Consider the following 5,000-nt stretch of genomic DNA (forward strand, 5'->3'; position numbering starts at 1 on the left):
GCCATTTGTCATAACACAGGCCTATGTCATAAAATAGGCATGTATCATAAAACAGGCATGTCTCACAAAATAAGCATGTGTTATAAAACAGCCATGTGTTATAAAACAGGTATGTGTCATAAAACAGCCATGTGTTATAAAACAGGTCTGTGTCATAAAATAGCCATGTGTCATTAAATAGGCATGTGTCATAAAAGAGGCATGAGTCATAAAATAGGCATGTGTCATAAAATAGGTATGTATCATAAAACAGACATGTGTCATAAAACAGACATGTGTCATAAAACAGACATGTGTCATAAAAGAGGTATGTGTCATAAAACAGACACGTGTCATAAAACAGACATGTGTCATACAACAGGCATGTGTCATACAACAGACATGTGTCATAAAACAGACATGTGTCATAAAACAGACATGTGTCATAAAAGAGGCATGTGTTTTAAAACAGACGTGTCATGAAATAGGCATGTGTCATAAAACAGACATGTGTCATAAAACAGACATGTGTCATACAACAGGCATGTGTGGTGTCATTTAACAGGCATTTGTCATAAAAGAGGTCTGCGTCAATCAGGCATGTGCCACAAAACAGGCATATGTTATACATGTGTCATAAAACAGGCATGTATTATAAAACAGGCATGTGTCACAAAAATAGGCATACGTTATAAAACTGGCATGAGTCATAAAATAGGCATGTGTCATTAAATAGGCATGTGTCATAAAACAGACGTGTCATGAAATAAGCATGTGTCATAAAACAGGCATGTGTCATAAAACAGAAGTGTGTCATAAAACAGGCATGTGTCATAAAACAGACATGTGTCATAAAACAGAAATGTGTCATAAAACAGGCACGTGTCATAAAACAGACATGTGTTATAAAACAGGCGTGTGCCATATAACATACTAACGAAAGAGTGAAAATGGAAAGGCTTCGTATGGAAACAAAACAGACAATGGACGTTTCGGGTACAAACCCTTCGTCAGCACAAAAATACACAAATAAACGTGGAAACAAATAAAATATAATCAAAATAACTAGTATCGTCTGTACTCAATGGTGGTTGCAGTATGAATGAAATGTACCGTTTTCTACTTTGCCATATAACAGGCATGTGCCATATAACAGGCATGTGTCATAAAACAGGCTTGTGTCATAAAACAGGGATGTGTCATATAACAGGCATGCGCCATATAACAGTGATTGTCAAGAGCAAGAACGTCCAAACACAGGGAGGTTCAAAGAGGCGAGTCCGACTTTTTGTGTCTCCTCATTTATTAAGATAATATAAAATTTAGTAACTCACTGACTGCCAATGTTTTCAGAATTGCAAAACCGCTTACTGCCGATCTTTATGCATGATTTTTAATCATAAAAATCCTACATGGTATATACAAGAAGATATAGCTCTCTCTCTCTCTCTCTCTCTCTCTCTCTCTCTCTCTCTCTCTCTCTCTCTCTCTCTCTCTCTCTCTCTCTCTCTCTCTCTCTCTCTCTCTCTCTCTCTCTCTCTCTTGAAATACGAAATAATAATACTGATAATAATAATAATAATAATAATAATAATAATAATAATAATAATGATAATAATAATAATAATAATAATAATAATAATAATAATAATAATAATAATAATAATAATGAAAATTAATGAAACATTACTTTCAGCAGAAGAGATGAAAGAAATATGATATCTTTGTTTTGTTGCTTTTGTATTGATGATCCTTCCACTTGTTTGGCTAAAGAGGATATGGGATTCGTCCCTCCTCAGAATGCTGTTGATCTTATTGTTACCCAGTTTCTGGTACAGCTCGTCAAATATGAGGGGAGGGGGGGGGGGGGGGGGGGGTTGGCCATCATTTTGGAAGTGTGTCTTTAAGGCACCTGTTGATTTTGATGTTAGTCTTTTCCCCACGCTGGCTGGTATAAGTTTGAGTACTCGAATCATCATGGACTGAGAGAAGATTGAGAGTTCATTAGTTGTTTCGTGCGGGTTTTTAAAATATCGAATTGGAAGGAGTGTCGTTGCCAGAATACATACGCTTGTTTACTTCGACATAACCTTTGTTGTATGCATTTTCTAGTCCATTATTATTATCATTATTATTATTATTATTATTATTATTATTATTATTATTATTATTATTATTATTATTATTATTATTATTATGGTCATCATCATCATTATCCTCATCATCATCGACATCATCATCATTATGATCATCCTCATCATCATCATCATCAACATCATCATCATTATTATCATCATCATCATCATCATCATCATCATCATCATAATCATCATCATCATCATTCCAATAATTATTTATTATTATTATTATTATTATTATTATTATTATTATTATTATTATTATTATTATTATTATTATTATTATTATTATTATTATTATTAATATTATTATTATTATTATTATTATTATTTAAACATCATCATCACCATTATTTTTTTTTAATATAAATACCGTATCTTCCTTCTTTTTATTCTAACTTTTAAGTTAGCTAAAATATCTGTATCTCTATCCCTCTATTTTTCTCCCAAACGCATTCTTGTTTTGAATTCTTTGATCAGAACATCCGTAATGAATGGAAGATTTTCTTTGCTTTGGTCTACTGTTTTACAACACGTGTTACACTTTGTCAATGTGTTGTGATAATGTTGATGTTCAAAAGTCATGAAATCCTTACTGCAAGCTGACGTGTTCTGTTGTGTCCTCTTCTCTAACATCTTCTTTGTCGCTGTCGTTATCATTAAAGTTGTTTTTTGAAATGAGAAAATGAGGTCAGTAGCTTCACAATTGGATGCAGTAGTCTGATATCACGCCGCCCGGCAACGGCGGCCATCTTGGTTCTAAAACAAAGAAAATCATTACTTTTTATTCTTCATGCTGGCTAGAACGTTTCATATGCCTTGTGATCAGAATGTATAAAAGTCAAAACATGATCAAATTTATGTGTTTTTTTTCCTCTTGATACGCTTTTATGCTCGCCGGAGAAATATTTCATACGGGCGTCCGCCATTGTTCCGATAGTTTAGAGCCAGTGTTACTGTTACCATGCGTCATTAGGAAGGAAGTGACGTTAGGACTGTTGAAGAGTATTGAAATGACATGATTCTGTATTTCACACATGCAATTTGATTAAAGGCCATGCCAATTACTGTTGCTGAATTGATCGCACGCAGTGGTCTCAGTCCTGATAGATTGATTAAGGAAGGCAATTTGTTTACCGTAACAAGTGAAACAACTGAGCAGCAATGTTTTACAAAGAAATGTTTTTTATCGAAAAGAGCTCTATAATCATCATGTTGATCTAGACTGCTGTACTGCTATAGATTGCTCATTTTCTGATCATCAGAAGATAAAGAGGCGTGACCATCGTTCTTTTTCATTACATGAAAACGACGTGACTGTGCGTAATTACCCTGGAACTCTGGTGAGCACCAGTAGGGATTGAACCAACGACCATTTAAGATGGGCACCCGTGGAGACTATATCAAGGATAATGGGAGGTCATTATTAGAGGGGAGGAAACCGAGAAATCCTGGAATGTGAACAGCAATGGCGAATGATTTGGATAGCTTGAAATGTAGACACACGTTGGAAGTGAACCAGGGACTAAAAGGAATTAGAATATAGATGGAATGAAGTTGACGTCACTCGGGTCTTTGTTATTGTTTTTTTTTTTTTTTTTGCCATGCAAGTAATTCTCACTTTAACTGTATTATCTTGAATATAAAATTTCATGCTTACACAGAATTTTGTGTGTTGATCCGTTATACTTCTGGATGGCAATGTTGTGAGCTCCTTAGCCAAGCGTATACTATCTATAGGGAATGAGATTAGCGGAAGAGTAGCGTCCCTTGATTGGACGTCACCCATACGATTTTTATTGGGATCATGGATAACTCATACGGTAGAGTCACGCTCTCACCGGCCAGGCAGAGTTGTCGTACCAATAAGGTCGCGGGTTCAAACCCCCATCACCACCGCAAAAAAAATGTTATTCTCTATTGTCTTCTGGCACTGTTCTACTCACTTCATCTCTAGTAGTAGTCCTTCAGAGACATACGCCCATAGAGCCGAAGGTGTGCGGCTTCGTGCACTAGTGGTATGACACTCGTTTTCGGATCACAGGGTCCTCGGTTCGAGCCTCGCTAGGGCATAGTTGAGGCCTTGGAAAAGGCTCTTTATTCACATTTTCTCACCACACTCAGGTATATGGCCGTTAATAGCGGTGTCTCTGTCCGAAAAAAGTGTAATATCGCCTAATAGGCGTCCCGTCCTACATGTTAAATGTTGCTGTTGGCCAGGGACCCCTTGAAAAGCCGAAATTTATCCCGGTTTCTATAGCATGAAGTGGAGAATAATAATTGCTTGCTATCCTTTTGGATAGTACTTTCCGCCAGATCTATCAGACCCAGCTGCCAAATCACTGCTGGGTGGACAGGGGGTCAGAAAGAAATCTCGGCTGCACCCGGGATCTATCTCTGTCCCTTTGATTGTGAAGCGAGTGTTCTACTAACTGAGCTCTTGGGACAAGATTTATTCTTTTTTAAAACAACCAAAAAACTAGAGTTTTTATATAACGCAATATCCACTAAATGTGCTCAAAGCGCTTGACAAAGGGTATCTAACCAAGAGCAATACGTAAAAAACTAGAGATTTTATAGTAGTAGTAGTAGTAGTAGTAGTAGTAGTAGTAGTAGTAGTAGTAGTAGTAGTAGTTGTTGTTGTTGTTGTAGCAGTAGTAGTAGTGATGGAGGTGGTGGTAATAAGAGTAGTAGTAGTAGTAGTAGTAGTAGTAGTAGTAGTAGTAGATGATGATGATGATGATGATGACGATGATGATGATTATGTATTTCTTAAGACTAAGGATATATATATATATATATATATATATATATATATATATATATATATATATATATATTATAATATATATATATATATATATATATATATATATATATATA

This window comes from Berghia stephanieae, chromosome 9 (genome assembly GCF_034508935.2).
Source record: "Berghia stephanieae isolate SIO BIC M18660-M18661 chromosome 9, UCSD_Bste_1.3, whole genome shotgun sequence".
Taxonomy (NCBI): domain Eukaryota; kingdom Metazoa; phylum Mollusca; class Gastropoda; order Nudibranchia; family Aeolidiidae; genus Berghia; species Berghia stephanieae.